The 19,849-nt window shown below is 43.2% G+C and overlaps 1 protein-coding gene and 1 long non-coding RNA gene across 4 annotated transcripts in view; one reads left to right on the plus strand and one right to left on the minus strand.

Annotated features, from left to right (window-relative positions):
* POMGNT2 (protein O-linked mannose N-acetylglucosaminyltransferase 2 (beta 1,4-)) overlaps positions 1 to 8,415 on the minus strand; it is an 82,126-nt gene extending 73,711 nt beyond the window's left edge. For 2 of the 3 annotated variants that reach the window (XR_014250782.1, XR_014250783.1), the window contains exon 1: positions 3,110 to 8,415. The gene's annotated coding sequence lies outside the window, so the exon portion shown is untranslated. The remainder of the gene's footprint in view (positions 1 to 3,109) is intronic. The other variant, XM_082412884.1, reaches the window with a different exon arrangement.
* The window catches only part of LOC309637809, a 201,401-nt gene that overhangs the window by 14,604 nt on the left and 166,948 nt on the right, over positions 1 to 19,849 (plus strand). The window lies entirely within an intron of this gene.

Here is a 19,849-nt window from a genome sequence, read left to right on the forward strand (position 1 = left end):
CTGTGCTGACAGGGTTAATCCACCAATTTAGAATTACCACCACCGCTTTTTATAGCTAAAAGAGCCCTTAGAAATTATTTGCTCCAACTCTTTATTTTATAAAAGGTCTTGAGAGGCAGTGGGAACTCTCACAGGCAGCCGAGATGAAAAGAGGAGGGTGCAGGCTCTCCTCACACCCACAGCTCGCAGGCGAACCCCCTCCCCAAAGCAGACATCAGGCCCAGAAGAAGTACGTGGCTCCAGGACTCCTCCCAGCCCCTAGACACGATCATTTCTCCTCAAAACCAGGCTTCCGGGTCTCACCCAGCTTACGCCCTTCCCCAGCCCTGTGGTCCAGTGATGAGAGCCTCTGGGGGCCACAGGGCTCGTTTTGGCTGCCTCTTCCTAAGGCTTCACCCTCCAGCCTCGGCTAACCTTAGACATGGCGAGGAAGCACACTCAGCCAGGCTGCAGGATCCTGCCTCTTCTCCAAGCGGTCCAAGACCCCCTGCTGTAACACTGGAGGCTGCCCCAGGTCACAGGTGGACTTTCAGAACTGTGAAGACCCTGGGCAGCAGAGGAAGGGAATTAAATGGCACCAGTTCCGGAGCTGAGATTCCAGCATATGAGCTCTGGTCCTGACACTTAGCAGCTGCATAACTGTAGACCAATTCTTCTCTCTTTTTATTTTTTTTGACACATAAAAAGGTGTACATGATTAATGTATATGACATGATAAGTGTGGAGATAAGTACATACCCATGAAACCATCACCATAATCTATGCCATAACCTATCCATCACCTCAGAAAGTTTCCTCTGCCCTCTTATTTATTATTTTTTTGTGATAAGAACACTTAACATAAGCTCTACCCTCACAGCAAAATTTGAAGTATATAATACAGTATTGTTAACATAGGCTCTATGCTGTACAGTAGATCTCTAGGACTTGGTCATCTTGTCTATCTGAAACTTTACACCCTTTGACTAATACCTTCCCATTCCCACCCACCCCCAACCCCAATCTGTGGCAACCACCATTCCACACTCTACTTCCATGAGTCTGACTATTTTAAATTTATCCTTTAAGTGATATCATGTAGTATTTGTCCTGTGTCTGCCTGGACCAATTCTTAACCCCTGCAAGCCTCCATTTCCTGGTCTGAAAAAAAGACACAATTATACCTACTTCACGGGGTGGTTTTGTGAATTCAAAGAGACAACCCAGGCAAAGCACAGTGCCTGACAATTATTTTTATAGAATTATTATTAATCGTAATAATGCTATAACTCCCATTCACTGGCCCTTACTCTAGGCCAGGAACAATACTAAGTGCTTGACATGAATTATCTCATTTGTTCCCTCTTACAAATCTAAAACAGGTGTTACCAATTTCATTCCACATTTGAGGAAGTATGCTCAGAATTGTTAAGTGAATTGTCCAATGATGCACAGCTATTAAGTGGTGAGGCTGGGCTTCGAACCCAAGTTTGACTTCAAAGCCTATGATGACATTTGTGGTCTCTGCCTTTCGTGTTCATGATCTTACACAATTAAAAAACCTATCAGGTGATAAGCAGGTCCTGGGAGAGAGTATCCACTGACAACCAACTGAGAGTAACGAGGACCCTTGGGGACTGAAGCATTCGGTAATTTAATTTTCCGGTTAGCTCAATATTCACTAGAAACCTGTGTTTATTGCTAAATATTTTCTAAAGCAAGGCTCAGAGGCAAGAACTTGCCAACCAGAAGGTCAGTCTGAAAGACACTCTGACACCTGCCACATCAAGGCCACCAGAATGCTCACATGCCACAGTGTGGGGGGGCCACACTCACCATCACCAGCACCCCATCCTCCCCTTTGATGAGGATCTCCACTCTGCTGCTCCTCGCCACCAACCCCACCCTGCCCGGGGGCCCAAGACTCAGGAACTGATGTGCTGTCCATCCCCAGGGAAGAGGGGACCTGTGCTCTTTCCTGGCTCTGCCACCCAGTGGGACTCAGATTTCTCATTTGTAATGTGAAAGGATGAGCTGAAGATCTCCAAGATCCACGAGAGTCAGAGGGAGCAGCTAGTTCCAGTGAGACGGACCTGGGTTCCAATCTCACCTCTAACATCTTCTGTTGTTAGCAACCACAAGTGCTAACATTTGCTGTACATTCACTGTACACCAGACACTGGGCTTCGGATTTGTGCAGCATGATTTCATTTAATCCTCACAGCAACCCTGTGATGAAAGTACTTTTATCCCCATAAAAGAAACAGAGGCTCAGAAAGGATAAGTGACTTGCTCAAGGGCACACAGTTAGTCAATGAGGGCCAGGATTTGAATGCCCAGCACATGTAACAGTAAACATTTGGTGAATGAACCCTGTTCTGTCTGTGCTCTTAGCCACCAAGTCCTATCAAGTTCACCCCATAACCAATTCCATTCCCTTCTCCCTTCCCCCAAAAGTAGGTTCTGAGGCTTGGCTGGCATAAAGTAAGCCAACCCTATCCGCCCACCACCAGGTGCAGGGCTCTGGCCTGAGGACCCTAGACCTTAGCAGAGGATTCCCATCAGTGAGCGGGAGACAGGTTCCTACACACATAGTAAGGCCGGGAGTCCACCGGGTCCCTCCTTCAGAGGCTACCCGAGCACTGTCAAGCAGGCCGTGGCAGGCTCGCATCACTAGACACACAGTAGGCACCCTATGGAGCCCCAAGGAGCCCAGGGATCAATTGTAGGCTACCCAGGTACTGCCTTCAAAGGGAGCTCAGGAGGCCCAGGCCCCCTCCGTGCACTTTGCCTGGCTCCCCTCCACCCGCGCCTCAAGTGCACCATCTCCCCAGCAAAAGGGCGTAGGCACCCGCTGCCAGTGCCAGGCCCGAGCTAAGGGCTTCAGCCGACACGCCAGGGCCCGCGGCACCTGGACCCCGAGGGTCCACCTCCCCTCACCCTCGCCTACCTCCCGCACCTCCTTCAGCCCCATCACACGTCACTCCTCCGATCTGCAAATTCCCCTCGGCTCCTCTCCACCCCAGCGCTCCTGTCGTTCCCTCCCGGGGGAGGTCAGGGGGCCGCTTCCTCAATTCCAAACCCAGCCGGGTGGCGGAACCCTAGCCCGCCGCGAGGGCGCGCATCTCACCTTCACCCCGCAGCCGGGCTCCGCGAGGCTGAAGCTTCCAGGCCGGCCCTCCGAGGAGCTGGCTTTGGCCGAACCCGCCCCCGCCGCCCGCTCTGAGCCGTGGAGGTCCAGGCAGGGGTTGCAGGCGCCGCCGCGCCGTCTGGTCAGCCGCCGCGGGGCTCGCAGGTGGACTCCGTGCGCCTGCCCAGCTGGCGAGCCCGCGCGTCACTTGTGCACGTGCGCAGGCTCTCGGGTTCAGCCTCCTGAGCCCGAGGCCAGACCCACCTCCTTGGCTCGCGGAATTCTGGGAATTGCAGTTTGCGTCCGGTGACAGCCCGCTCCTTCAACCCGCGGAGTCCTGGGAGTTGTAGTTTGCTCCTCGAGAGGCGGTTTTGCTTGGTGTAAAGTTTATACAATTATGGGAGGCCTGATGATAAACTTAAATGCAAGTTAAACCAACAAGCAGATGTCATTTATCAAATCAAAGTAATTAATACGTTCACATGCTTTTAAAAAATATATAATACTACGGGGGACTTACATACAAAAGCACCATTCCTCTGCTCCAATCCCCCAGCCCCACTCTATCCCACCAGGACCCACCTGCTCCTTAAGGGCAACATTCCCAAGTCTTAGGGCTGCTGCATCTGGCATTTACTGCCGACTGTCGATATATATATATATATATATATATATATATATATATATATATATCCCTACTTCTTCATTTATGAATTTTAGACCTCTTGACTTTTTGCTAGTATAGATGAAAATTTTATTCATTTAGATGTGCACCAACTATGATTACCTGCACCTCCACTGATCTATGAGATAACACTTCTGTCTCTCGAATTGGGAAAACCCTGTATTTCATTTATAATTATTTTAAATGATAATGCCCAAGTGGTGAGGCAGTAAAAGTTCGTAAATTTATGCAGGGCAATTTGACAATACAGTCAAAAGCCTTTAAAAACATACAGACCTCTAACCAAGAAATTCTAATAAATGTGGATGAGTGCAAAGGCTGAACAGTGTTGTTTATAATGATAATAAGTTATAAGGCTGGAGTGGCTATATTAATTTCAAAGTAGAATCAAGAGCAAGGAAAATCATCAGGGATAAGAAGGGATATGATGTAATGACAAAAGGGTCAATTCACCAACAAGACATAATAATCCTAAATGTGAATGTACCTGACAATAGAGCCTCAAAATAAATGAATCAAATACTGATGGAACTAAAAGTAGAAATAGACAAACCTGTAATTACAGTTGGAGACTTCAATATCCTTCTCTCAACAACTGATAGAACAACTAAGCAAATAGTCAGCAAGGATACAGAAAAGCTCAACAACAGCAAAAACCAACAGGATCTAATTGACATTACATAACACTCCATTAAACAACAAAAGAATACACATTTTTTCAAACACTCACAGTATATATATTAAAATAAACTCTATCCTGGACCATAAATATAAAAATTAGCAAAAGACATGAATAGACATTTTACTGAATATATATATATATGGCAAATAAATACATGAAAAATGAAAAGATGTTCAACATCACTAGCCCTTAGGGAAATGCAAATTAATACCATGATGAGAACAGCTAAATTAAAAAATAATGACAATATCAAATGCTGGTGAGTATGCAGAGAACTCTATCTCTCATACGTTGCTGGTGGAAATAGTTTGGTAGTTTCTTAAAAAAAATAAACATGCACTTACCATATGACTCATCAATCACACTCCTGGGCATTTATCCTGGAGAAATGAAAACTCACACAAAAACTTGTACTAATTGTTCACAGCTGCTTTATTTGTAATACCCCAAAACTGGAAACAAACAAAATGTCCCTCAACAGACGAATGGTTAAACAAACCGTAGTGGATCCATACCATAGAATACTATTCAGTACTACAAAGGAATGGACAATTGATACAGGCAACAATTTGGATGGATATCAAAGGCACTATGTTGAGTGAAAAGATGTCAATCGCAAAAGGTTACATATATATGATTCCATTTATATGACATTCTTGAAATGATAAAACTGTAGAGATGGAGAACAGATTAGTGGTTGTCAGGAGTTAGGGATGGGGTAGAGGGGGAAGTGGTGAGTGTGACTATATAAGGGTAGCAGGAGGGAGATCTTTGAGGTGCTTGATTGTGGTGGTGGTTACACAAATCTACGCATGTGATAAAATGACACAGAACCATACACAACTTTATACCAATGTCAAACACCTGGTTTGGATACTGTACTATAATTATGTAAAATGTAACCATTGGGGGAAACTGGATGAAAGGTTCCATGTAACCTCTACTATCTTTGCAACTTCTTATGAATCTATAATTATTTCAAAATTAAAAGTTTTTAAAAAGAAACAAACAAACAAAAAAAAAAAAACAAACCATGGACATTACTTAGGTCCTTAGCCATACAGGATTGATTAAATAACATCGTGGACCATCTGAGAAATCATTAAAAGAATGTTGCAAAGTAATATTCACTTAACACTTGGAAGATATTTCATATTATATCATATTTAATTTTTAAAAAGCACCAAAACATTCAAAGTGACTCCTCTTTAAAAAGAGTATATTTATGCAAAAGAGTCCAGAACGATGTCAGCACATACCCTGTATAGTGAGATTATAGATGATTTTTATTCTCATCTTGTTCATTACCTATATATATATATTTCTCCCCCACCCCCGCAATGAACATGTATTTTAATTTTAAGGTTTAAATTTAAGTCGTATTTAGTTTTTAAAAAAGCTCCTAGGTTGAGTTCACGGTTCTCTACAACAGCTGTCCCCAACCATTTTGGCACCGGGGACCGGTTTTGCGGAAGACAATTTTTCCACGGACAGGGTTGGGGGCGGGGGGGCGGAGGTGGGGATGGTTCATGCGGTATTGCGAGTGATGCTTTGCTCCCTCGCCCGCCGCTCACCTCCTGCTGTGCGGCCCGGGTCTTGACAGGCCGCGGACCCGTCCTGGTCCGAGGCCCAGGGCTTGGGGAACCCTGCTCTACAAGAAGGCCAGTAATGGTCAGCCGATGGAAAGAGGCACCAAGCAGCCCAAGAAAGCAGCCCATTACCAAAGGTGGGAAGGGATTGAGTTCTGGACAAAGCAGAGTCTTCTGCTTTGGACATAGCCTGTGGGTCCCCTAGGACCCAGTTTGCAGACAAGGATGATGTTTCATTTTATGAGCCAATCATGTTTTAAAAACTATTCTGGTTGTGGAGCATTAGGTAGTGCTTTACTTGCTGGTAGGAAGCTTTAATAGACTGGGAAAAAACAAGTACTTTCCTTTGTAGTAAATACCCAAGGTGGGCTGAGTAGCTGTCTTTTTGAAGTCTTAACCAATACTTTCAATAAATCAAGTATTTATGCAGCACCAAGCTGGGTCTGGCATTCCTCATGACTGAGTCCTCTCCCTTCCTCTGGGGTCACATTCCCTTTCTATTTCTATATGTGGATGACTCCCAAATCCACATCTCTAGTCCTGAGTTCCAGATCCACACTTCTGATCAAGTTGCTTGGGGCATATTTCTACCTGGCTTACCTGACAGCATCTTAAAGTCTATGTGATGAACATGACGATGATGGTAATGATTTTAAATAGATCTGCAAATTATTTTACTCTCCTTCCTTCAAAAGATGAAGTTGAATTATTTTTCCCTGGAATAACTTAGTGATTCACTTAGTGGCATAATATAATGACTCACTGCTAATAAATAAAATATGTCAGAAGCGATAATACGTGATTTCTGAAACTAGGTCTTAAAAAAGACAGAGCATCTACACCTCTGTCTCTGTCTCTGTCTCTCTGGTAGGCTTTGGAACATAGCTGCCATGTCATGAGGAAGCTCAGGCCACATGGAAAGGACATGCATGGGCACATTTGTTTGCTAGGGCTGCCACAGACTGGGTGGCTTAAACAAAAGAAATTTATTTTCTCACATTCCTGGAGGCTGCAAGTCCAAGACCAAGGTGATGGCAGGTTTGGTTTCTCTCCTGAGGCCTCTCTCCTTGGCTTGCCGATGGCCACCCTCTCTCTGTGTTCTCCCATGGCCTTTACTCTGTGCACAAGCATCCTTGGTGTCTCCTCCTCTCCTTATTAGGACACAAGTCCATCAGATTGGATTAGAGCCCACTCTAAATGGCCTCGTTTGAGCTTAATTACCTCTTAAAGTCCCTATCTCTAAATACAGTCACATTCTGAGGTACTGGAGGTTAGGACCACAACATATGAATTTTGGGGGGGCACAATTCATTCCATAACAATGGGTGTACCAGGCAATGGCCCCAAGTAGGCCTTCAGCTGACAAGCAGTAGCAATTGTCAGACATGTGAGTGAATGAGCCCTAAGGTGATTCCACCCTCCAGCCTTCAAGCTACCTCAGCTGATACCCCAGACATCACAGAACAGAGATAAGCTGTTCCTGCTGTCGTGTTTAAATTTTTGACCCACGGAAATTACAATAAGTAATACATGATTTTTGTGATTCTCAAGCCGCTATGTTTTGGAATATGGTTATGTAACATTAGATAAATAATATCCTTGTATTACACTTGTCTAACACTGCATAACAAATCCCAAAACGTACTGGCTTAAAGCAACAATAATCATTTATTATATCTCACAGTTTCTTTGGGGCCAGAATCTGGAAATGACTTGGCTCGTTGCTTCTGGTTCAGGGTCTCTCATAAAGTTGCAATCAGATGTTGGCTGAGACTGCAGTCAACTGAAAGCTGACAGAGACGAGAGGATCTGCTTCCAAGGGGGCTGGTTCACGTGGCTGGAAAGTTTGTTCTTCTCCATGTGGACCTGTCTATACGGCCTCTTGAGTGTGCCCGTGGCCAGGCAGTTTGCTTCCCCAGAGCAAGTGATTTAACAGACCAAGGCAGAAGCTGAGAAGAGACCAAGGCAGAAGAATACCTTTTCTGACCTAGCCTCAGAGGCCTCATACCATGTCCCGTCTGTGTATTCTATTGGTCACATAGGTTGACACTGATTCATGTGGAAAGGGACCATGCAAGGGTATGAATACCAAGCGACAAGGATCTTTGAAGACCCTCTTGGAGGCTGGCTACCATAATGATAATCAGAGATACCATCTGTTCAGTACCTATTATGTGCTTGGCTTTAGATGGAAATGATCTCATTTAATCCTCACAACAACCTCATGTGGTAGATTGTATATATTTTTTACATCTTTATTGGATTATAATTGCTTTACAATGTTGTGTTAGGTTCTGCTGTACAACAAAGTGAGTCACCTATATGTATACATGTATCCCCATATCCCCACCCTCTTGTGTCTCCCTCCCACCCTCCCTATCCCACCCCTCTAGGTCGTCACACAGCATCGAGCTGATCTCCCTGTGCTATGCAGCTGCTTCCCACTAGCTATCTATTTTACATTTGGTAGTGTATATATGTCCATTCCACTCTCTCACTTCGTCCCAGCTTCCCCTCCCCCTGTGTCCTCAAGTCCATTCTCTACGTCTGTGTCCTTATTCCTGCCCTACCACTATGTTCATCAGTACCGTTTTTTTAAAAATAAATTTATTTATTTATTTATTTATTTATTTATTTTGGTGGGGGGGCTGCATTGGGTCTTCGTTGCTACTCACAGGCTTTCTCTAGTTGCAGCGAGTGGGGCTACTCTTTGTTGCGGTGCACAGGCTTCTCACTGTGGTGGCTTCTCTTGTTGCTGAGCACGGGCTCTAGTTGCACAGGCTTCAGTAGTTGTGGCACGCAGGCTCAGTAGTTGTGGCTCGCAGGCTCTAGAGCACAGGCTCAGTAGTTGTGGCGCATGGGCTTAGTTGCTCTGCGGCATGTGGGATCTTCCCAGACCAGGGATTGAACCCATGTTCCCTGCATTGGCAGGTGGATTCCCAACCAGTGTGCCACCAGGGAAATCCCAGTACCATTTTTTTAGATTCCATATATATGAGTTAGCATTTGTTGTTCTCTTTCTGACTTACTTCACTCTGTATGACAGACTCTAGGTCCATCCACCTCATTAGAAATAACTCAATTTCGTTCCTTTTTATGGCTGAGTAATATTCCATTGTATATATGTGCCACATCTTCTCTATCCACTCATCTATTGATGGACACTTAGGTTGCTTCCATGTCCTGGCTATTGTAAATAGTGCTGCAGTGAACACTGTGGTACATGACTTTTTTTGAATTATGGTTTTCTCAGGGTATATGCCCAGTAGTGGGACTGCTGGGTCATATGGTAGTTCTATTTTTAGTTTTTTAAGGAACCTCCATACTGTTCTCCATAGTGGCTGTGTCAATTTACATTCCCACTAACAGTGCAGGAGGGTTCCATTTTCTCCACACCCTCTCCAGCATTTATTGTTTCTACATTTTTTGATGATGGCCATTCTGACTGCTGTGAGGTGATACGTCACTGTGCTTTTGATTTGCATTTCTCTAATGATTAGTGATGTTGAGCATCTTTTCATGTGTTTGTTGGCCATCTGTATGCCTTCTTTGGAGAAATGTCTGTTTAGGTCTTCTGCTTATTTTTGGATTGGATTGTTTGTTTTTTTGATATTGAGCTGCTTGTATATTTTGGAGATTAATCCTTTGTCCATTGCTTCGTTTGCAAATATTTTCTCCCATTCTGAGGGTTGTCTTTTCGTCTTGTTTATGGTTTCCTAGTAGATTATATTTGTCCCCAGTTTATAGATGAGAAAGGCTAAGAATCAGTAAACATTTTGCCCAGGGGCAAGTAGCTAGCAAATGGAGGGAGATGGAACCCAGCTTGGTGTGACTCCATCCCAGCCTCTCCACACTCTCCCGGGCCCTGAAACCTCCAAGTCACTTTCACCTTCTCTCTCCTCACCACCAAGTTGTGTAAATTCCTGCCATGTTTATCCTCCCCCTCATCCTCTTCCAACCTTGCCTCTACTGTCCTGATTCAGGGTGGTCCCCAAAAATATGACTAAAAAGAATACATATTTGTTAAATTAAGGGAGAAACTCTAGCAACCTGTTATAGCTCTACTGTACTCAGTTTGAAACCCATGCATCTACCGTATTAGGATCTTTAAAAGGAATCTGCAGGCTCAAAGCAAATGGCTAAACAGGAAGTCAAATAATCTCAATGGAATCTGCGCCCAGATCAGAAAACAAGGCCAGGGCAAGGCCCCGGAGAGCTGGATTAAGAGAAGAGGCAGAGAACAAGAGACCTTCTACCCAGCCATTAATGCCGGGCTGGTTTCTCTGGCTATGGAAGCGGAATGAGGTTTTCAATGGCTGTAAAAATATGCTTTTAGGACTTCCCTGGTGGCACAGTGGTTAAGAATCCACCTGCCAATGCAGAGGGACACATGTTCGAGCCTTGGTCCGGGAGGATTCCACATGCTGCAGAGCAACTGGGCCTGTGCACCACAACTGTTGAGCCTGCACTCTGGGGCCTGTGAGCCACAACTACTGAGCCTGAGTGCCACAACTACTGAAGCCCGCGCACCTAGAGCCCGTGCTCCACAACAAGAGAGGCCACCGCAATGAGAGGCCCATGCACCACAATGAAGAGTGGCCCCTGCTCTCCGCAACTAGAGAAAAAGCCCATGCACAGCAATGAAGACCCAATGCAGCCAAAAATAAATAAATAAACTTATATGTAAAAAAAAATAAACTAACCATTCGTTAAAAAAATGTCTTTAAAATTTTAGTAATTACTTTTGAGGAAATATACTTTTTGTAAACCTCCCCTAGTGTATGTTTTTAGGTTATATTTGCCCAGCTTACTGATGGCATGTTAAGACATTTTGCTAGTATTTGGGCTCTCCAAGCCTGTTTGCCATGGGGACATTCCACTTCTCCTCCCACAGGGGGCGCTCCCCGCAGATAAGCAGGAGGTATAATCACAGCTTTGGGGAGTCTCCCCCACTACACACTGACTTGTATAGATAATTAAATGCTACTTAGGAAGAGGGATAATTATAAAAGACACATTAATTTCCTGAAACTGAAGCTCAAACGATTGCCTTTAATAAACTTTAAGTTTTGGAGGAAGATGTAAAATTTGCATAATTCAGAATCATCCCATTCTTTCATCTCCTCTCCCCCAACACTGCCTTTTTCCTTTTGCTCCTGTCAGTGACTGCTATTTTAATTGTCCTGCTCATGCAGGCTTCCAGAAAAAGATTTTACTCTGGAATGTGAGAGAGAGGACACATCCTTTAGTGGCAAATGCTCACAGTTACAAAGAAAAAACAGTGTCTTTGGTACACATACGTAGGGAATACCTAACTGAGAATCTGGCAAACTGGCCGCCCCACCTGCTACAGGACGGTCCTGGGTCACTTGCTTGTCTTCCTCTGTTGGCTCATTTATGCAAATAGCTGCAGTTACCCCCTGAACATGGCTGCTTCTGAAATCTCCAGCTCAGTGGTCTACTTCACTTTCTCCCACCCGATGTCCTGAATTTCTTGGAGGATAATTTTGCTGGAAACTTAGAGGTTAAAAACGGGGAACATTGGCTAAGTGAAATAAGTGAGACAGAGAAAGACCAATACTGTATGACCTCACTTATATGTGGAATCTAGGTCACCCCCCCCCCAAAAAAAAAAACAAGTTCATAGACACAGAGAACGGATTGGTGGTTGCCAGAGGCTAGGGCGTGGGAGGTGGGCGAAAGGGGTGTATAGAGTCAAAAGGTACAAACTTTCAGTTATAAAATAAATAAGTCATGAGGCTGTAATGTACAGCATGGTGATTAGTTAATAATACTGTATTGCATATTTGAAAGTTGCTAAGACAGATCTTAAAAGTTCTCATCATAAGAAAAAAAATTCTGTAACTATGTATAGGCATATTAACTAGACTTATTGTGGCGGTCATTTCACAATATATATAAATACTGAATCATTATGTTGTACACATGAAACTAATACAATGTTGTATGCCAGTTATACCTCAATAAAAAATTAATTAAATGCTAAAAAAATAGGGTATGTTGTAATAACTAGTAGATGGTGAGGGTATGAGGGAAAAGGTGCTGTCACACACTACAGATGAGAATATAAATCAGTGTGAATAAGTCAGGGACTGCTTTGGGCTGTTAGCAGCAGAGGGCTGCCTGCAGTAGCTTAGAACAATTAAGACTTTGTTTGCTCAGGTCTGAGAAAACAGCCCAGATCTGTTTGAAAGCTCTAACAGGGCTTTCAAGGACCCAGACTCATTTGGCTTCCCTGCTCCCCCCTCCTTAGTGCACGGTGTCCATCCTCAAGGTTACAGGAAGGCTGCTGCAGCTCCTGCCATCACAACAGAGACCATTTGGAAGAGGAAAAAGGACTGGAAGCAAAAAGGACTTTCCTGGAAGTCTCACTCAAAACTTCTGCTTCCATCTCACTGGCCACCCCATCTACAAGGGAGGCCCCAAAATGTAGCTTTTTGATTATTAAGGGACTAAGGGAGAATGGATATTGGGTAGGCTGCCATGAGGTGCAGACATTTTGGAGGACAACTCAGAAATAGCTATCAAAATTTAAAAATTTAAATACACTTACCTCTTGACTCAGAAATCCCCCTGCTAGGAATTTATACTGGAGATGTGTTCACATATAGGTGCATGTGCTTACACACCACAGCTGTTTCTTACAGCAGGAAAGGATTCATGGGCATGAATTTTCACTAAGCGCAATGTCTCAGTGAATGTCAGGCTCTGACCATCCAATTAGCAACTTCTCTTCCCGAGGAGGAGGTGGGTAGAGACAGGGAGCAGGAATGTGGCTGGGGGTTCCGTCTCAGCCAAAGTAGTAAAGTAGGGAGGGAAGCATAAATGTTTCTCTGCAGCCCTTAAGAGGACGCAGAATGGGATTTATTAAGGAATATTAGGTGACTCAGAGATTCACTGGGATGGATGAGGAACAGACTTTAGACTGGTTTTCTAGGAACAATTCCCGCAATGTCTGAGAACCGAACTGCCGAGGGAGCAGCTGCCTCCCCACCTCTGGGATCATGCTGCTCTGCCATGGGATGGAAGCTACCACTGACTCTTCCAGCTATAGAGAAACCACAGTCCTCTGCTGCCATTTCCCCAGGCAGGGGTACCACCTCATGGCCTTCTCTTCCTTCTTCCACATTTTATAGGGTGCATCTGCTTGGTGGAGCCTTGGTCCCAGGGATCCCTTGTTGCAGAGTCTGGAAGATGGAGTTTGTATTTCTCCATCTCCAGTGTGGACAGCCTGGTGGAAGGGGGTTGGAGTGAGGGCAGAGTGAGATCCTGATGAGTGCAGACTTCTGTATCTGCTACCCTCACCAAGCACCTCATGTAGTTGCTTTTCAAAAGACAGTCCCTCTTATAAGAGGAACTCTCTTGCCAGATTTTAAGACATTTTTCTTTACCTTTTTACATGGCAGCATGAAAATCAGATAGAATAAGGCTGTGAAGCTATTGGCCAATGTCTGTCATATGGTAAGTGTTCAGTACATGTTAACTATTAACCAGTAAGGAGGTACCTTTCCAGCTGGCCCTTCAAGGTTGGGGGGTGGGAGTTCCAACCCAAGGTGCTTAAGGAGAACAGGCAAAGAGAGCGGGGGAGGACCCATTAATGAAAGTGTTCATCTTTAATTTTTTTCTTCCTGTGGTCCATCTCACTTCTCCCCGAGTGTCTTTTCATTCCGCAAGAATGACCAACTTCACTTACCATCGCCTCTACCTATTGAAACCTCTGAATGAGCCAGCCCTTCACAAGACTCCAGAGTTGTCGGTAGTCCCTGACTTAGTTTCTGCTGTGTATCTCCATCAGCCTTCACCATTTTTTGGTTGATTGTCCAGAGGCAGCATGACTAGAGAATGCACTACATCCAGGTGAAACCTCAGAGAGACAGCAAGATGGATAACGTCTCTGCCTTGGACGAGGCCCCAGATGAGCTCAGTTGCTTAGTTGCCCAATGAGACTCTATTTTTTTTTTTTTTCAAAATACCTAAACGATCCACTGTGCACCACACACAAATCCTAGCAAGAGAATGTCTGCTGATTAGGGCGGTAGTTGGTTTGTGGAGGCCCAGCTATAGGCAAGTTGACTTTCACGCAGACGCTATGTGGAACGGCGCTGCTCACTGCTGGGGGTCTCCCACTGAAGTTAAGAGGAGCTCTGGGTCTCTAATTCTACATGGGGAACACCATCCTTCAACAATTTCCTTCATTCAGCAAACACCTGTGCAATATATCATTTGGGGGTATTTATCAGTGTTTGGGGGGGATCTTCAATGTGTATTTTCAGACTACATAACCTCAGAGAAGGCATTTGAAGACAAGGTTGAAGGCTTGCTGGCTTTGCTTCCTTTAATTTTGGAAAAACTCTTCTAGTCTGATTGAATCTACCTGATTCATAGCCAAGCTAGAAGGGGGCAATCATCTGAAAGACATTCTAAATCATTCTGGAGGAAAAAGAAACCCTCTGTTCGTCCTGCTCTCATTAGATTGCCGTCACAGGAGGAATCGCCAGCCTTTGGCCTGAGTTTGGGGGGATGAAGACCAGGCTCTTGAACTTGCTCTGCCCCATATTTTGTTCCTCTGTCAAGAACTTGATCCTGGCTTGTGAAACAGACATTTTGTAAAAGCAGAAATAGTAATAAGGCTGACGTTAGCAGTGTGGCCTAAAGAGCAAATGATCTCACTGGCATATGAAGATTCATCAGTTCAGAAGAGGAAGATTATTCCTGAAGATGAGAGAGGAGAATTCTTAAAACAAAACAAAGATAGCTTGTTGGAACAGAAAAGTCATTCCATTCCTGGGACAGGGAAGGAAATCCAACACGGGCTGCTCATTTTCCACACCTGCCCTTGGGGTTTGCACATAGAGCTCGCTCCTTGTTCCTCCTCCAATGCCAGACTTCCAAAGCCCAGTGAACACACCAGATGCTGCATATACCATCTGGATCATCCCCACCTACAGGACTCTCTCACTCCTCTATGACTTTCATTTGTTGTATCGTTCTCTTAAGTTGGGTTCCCCCAAAACAAGAATTTGAGAGAAAGTAGTTTATTTGAGAGGCGGTACCAGGAAGCTCCAGCCAAGGGCTGGAGAAGTGACACAGGAAGGGAAGGAAGCTAATATAGGGGGAATTAATACCACCACTGTGGGAATCAGTGTCTCATTCCCACTGGGGAGCCCTGGAGACTGCACAGACCCCGCCTCATTGTCATCTTGCCTGAGTGGGATAGGAATGGAGGCTTTTATCCTTCACCTCCTATCCATTTTGCAGGAGCTGTTTCTAGGAGTCTCAGAAACTCCTGCCCTGCACTCATGGAGAAAACCCTCAGATGGAGAATCCCAGGTGTGTTCCTTAAGAATCCATCATTATACAAGGGAGTGGGGAAGTTGAGGGGATGTGGGTAGGCAATGACAGCATCTGCTGTACTTTCCCTCCTTTATTCACTAACTCATCACTCTGTGTGAAGCCCTGTGCCAGATCCTGTAGCTGCAATGAAGAACAACAAAGACACTATCTGCAATCTCCTAGAGCTTAATATCTAGCAGAGAAGTCCAATGTTGATTAAATAAGCATGCAAGTGTATAATAAAATCAGTGAAAAAGTGAGGTAGAATAAAAGAACTGCGAGTTCAGGGAAAGGATGGCAGGAAAACATACTCTGGTTTGAGAAATCATGGAGGGCTTCTTTGAGGAGGATGTGAGAGTTATCTAACTAGAGGTGAGAGAGAGATGGGAAGAGCATTTCAGGCAGAAGAAATAGCATGTGCTTATTTGTATGGAAATATATTAATATAAATGTTTCAGACATTACACGAAATTTCTAAAAATCTTAAAAAAAAAAAAAGAAATAGCATGTGCAAAGACCCTGAGGCACCAGGGGCCACAGTAGTGAGGCCAGAGGTCAAAGAACAAGAGGACGATTTGGGGCTCAATAAGGCTAAAAAGGTAAGTATGAAACGTACTGTGCAGTGCTGTGTGAGCTGTGCTCGAGGTTTTGGTCTCTGTTCTAGAGCAGTGGAAGCCATTGAAGATTGTTAAGCTAGGAAGTGATGTAATTAGATTTTTTAATTTAATAGATTTTAAAAAAAGAAAAGATAGTTGCTGGGCAGAGAATGGGTCAGAGTAGGAAAGAGTGGAAGAAGTCATGAAGTCAAGAGTTGATGGCAGGATTTCTGCTCCAGCCGAAATAGAGTAACAGGGACCGGATTTATCCTCTAGCCTGAGATAGTTATAAAATTGAACAAAGCATATGAAACCATGGTTTTTAAGACATCGAGCATGCTTAATGATGCACAGTGATCCCTGAGAGAGAATAAACAAATGAGGTAGAGTTTATAATTTCCCCAGCTTACTGCATGGAGAGTTTCTAGGCCAAAAGAAAAGGAAACCAGGCAGAGTCCTGAATTGAGAAAAAGAGCTGGAAGTCTTGGGGAGCCAGAGCAGCCAGAGTTCAAAGGGTGAAGTACTGGAAAGGAGAGAACTCAAACAGAAAGAGAGAGTTCTAGCCATAAAAAAGAATGAAATGATGCCATTTGCAATAACACAGATGGACCTAGAGATGATCATACTACATGAAGTCAGACAGAGAAAGACAAATATTATATTATATGCTAATACTTATATGTGGAATCTTAAAAAAATGATACAAATGAACTTATTTATAAAACAGAAATAGACTCACAGACATACAAAACAAACTTATGGTTACCAAAGGGGAAGTGGGGGGAAGGGATAAATTGGGAATTTGGGATTGACAGATACACTCTACTATATATAAAATAGATAAACAACAAGGACCTACTGTATAGCACAGGGAACTATATTCAATATCTTGTAATAACCTATAATGGAAAAATCTAAAAAAGAAAAAAATATATATATGTCACTATGCTGTATGCCTGAATCATTGTAAATCAACTATACTTCAATTTGAAAAATAATAAAATAAAATAAAAGAGAGAGTTCTAGAGCTCTGGATAGGGTCCCCCTCAAACTTTTGGTTGAGTATCGATCAGTGTATGTGTATGAGGAAACTCCCAGTGGCCAAAGAAAGAATCACCTAAAAGGATTAGAGGGAATAGTTCCCAGAGCTCACACGGGGCTGGGAGATTTCAAACCTCCCTCCGAATAATTAATAAGACAAGCAGAGAGAAAATCACTGAAAATGTAGAAGACTTGAATATGTAAGTAAAAATATAGAAGACAACCAACTTTACCTAACTGATATTTAAAGAATACCCCAAATAGTAGAATATTCATTTTTTTCAAATGAACATGGACCATTTACCAAAACAGACAATATTTTGGTGCATAAAATAAGTCTTAATAAACTTAAAATGATTCAAGTTAAAAGTAGGTTCTCTAATCAAAGTGGAATGAAATCTGAAATCAATGATGAAAACATACCTGGAAAATCCCCCAATTTTTGAAAACTAAATAACACATTTATAAATAACTCATGGATCAAAAAGGAAATTAGAAAATATGAATGAATGAAAACAAAAACCCAACATACTAAACTTGTGAGATGTCACTAACAGTACTTAAAGAGAAATTTATAGCACTAAAGGCCTAGGTTTTTAAAAAACAGAAGTTTTCAAATTGATGACTTCAGCTTCTACCTTGAGAAACTTAAAAAAAAACAAAATAAAGCAAGACTAAGCAGATGAAAAGGAAATGAAAGATCAGAACAGCAGTAGAAATAGGAATAGAAAACAGAAAAACAATAGAGAAAAATCAATAAAACCAAAAGCTGATTCTTTGAGAATATCAATAAAATTTGTAAGCCTTTAGCAAGACTGAGCAGAATAAAAAGAAAAATTAAAAGATTACCAATACTGGGCTTCCCTGGTGGCGCAGTGGTTGAGAATCTGCCTGCCAATGCAGGGGACACGGGTTCGGGCCCTGGTCTGGGAAGATCCCACATGCCGCGGAGCAACTAGGCCCGTGAGCCACAACTACTGAGCCTGTGCATCTGGAGCCTGTGCCCCGCAACAAGAGAGGCCGCGATAGTGAGAGGCCCACGCACCGCAATGAAGAGTGGCCCCCGCTTGCCGCAACTGGAGAAAGCCCTCGCACAGAAACGAAGACCCAACACAGCCATAAATAAATAAATTAATTAATTAAAAAAAAAAGAACATAATGAGATACTATTACTCACATATTAGAATGACTAAAATTAAAAATTAAATTATACTAAAAGCTGGTGAGTATGTGGAGCTATTGGAACTATCATACACTACTTAAAGGGAATAAAATGGTACAACCACTTTGGAAAACAGTTTGGTAAATGCTTAAAAAAGTTACACATACACCTACCACATAATGCAACCATTCTACTCCTAGGTATTTATTAAGATAAAAGAAAGCAAACATCCATACAAAGACATGTACACAAATGTTCACAGCAACTCTACTCATATAGCTAAAGTAGAACAACCCAAATATCCGTCAAGAAATAAATAGATAACCTGTGGTCTATCTATGCAATGAAATACTACTCAACAACAAAAAGGAATGGACTAGTGATGTCAATAACAACATAAATATGCTGAGTGAAAGAAGTCAGACATACTGTATGATTCCACTCAGATAAAATTCTAGAAAATGCAAATCTATAGGGACAGAAAGCAGATCAGTGGTTCCCTAGGCAGGAAGGGCTGGAAGGGCAGGAAGAAATGATTACAAAGGGACACGAGGAAACTTTTGGGGGAGGGAATGTGTTGATTGTTTTGATTGTGGTGATAGTTTCATGAGTGGCTACATATGCCGTAACTCATCGACTTGTATACTTTATATATGTGCCATTCATTCTACTTCAATTATATCTCAAAAAGCCTATTTAAAAAATAAGGGTCGATGTGGCTTAGACCAAGTTGATGGAGACGGTGGAGATGAAGAAAAGTAAACAGATTTAACAGATATTTAGCAGGTAACTGGCAATAGTTGTGATGGATTGCATACAGGGAGGAAAGGAGAGGGAGGTACCAAGGTTGTCACCTGTATTAATGGCTTGAGCAATTGCTTTGATGTGTGGACAATCATTGAGATGGGGAAGGCTGGCAGAGGACTATGTAGGGAAAGACGATGAGGTCAGTTCTGGGCATACTGAGTCTGAGGAACGATTGAGACATCTAAGAGATGTCAAGCAGGCAGTTGTAGATCACTATGTTGGAAGCTGAGAGGAAGTGGTCTTGAGACACGGCCTTGAAAGTCTTGGGCACTGATATAAAATTACCGTATACTTTAATTTAATGTTTTGTGTCTGTACACTTTGTCTTCTCGTTTGGGTTGTAAGCTCTGTGGGTGCAAGATTTTTAACTTATGCCTCTACCTTTGTCACACCACCCTTTTATACCCACTTTAGTAGAAGCAGCACGATGAGGTGAATGATGCCTGGAATTTAGAATGAGAGAGGCCTGGCTTCAACATCTGACTCACCACTTACTAACTGTGTGACCTCGGGCAAATTGCTTGCTCTCCATAAATGGTAATAATATTAATAGGATGTATTTCATAGGTTACTGAGACATCTTAATATGATAATATAAGCTAGAAACCTGTTGAACCTATCTAAGCCCCAGTTTTTTCCTTCGTAAAATGCATGCAGTGATACCTTCTTATCAGTTGGCTATTGCTGCACCACAAGCCACTCCAAAATTCAGAGGCTTACAGTAACAGTCATTTTTTATTACAACTCGCATGTGTGTATGTCAGGCAGGGGACTGCCCTGGTTGATCTCCGTCGGTTTGCTTATGCGTCTGTGAGTTGACTGCC

The sequence above is a fragment of the Balaenoptera physalus genome (genome assembly GCF_965194825.1).
Source record: "Balaenoptera physalus genome assembly, chromosome: 11".
Taxonomy (NCBI): Eukaryota; Metazoa; Chordata; class Mammalia; order Artiodactyla; family Balaenopteridae; genus Balaenoptera; species Balaenoptera physalus.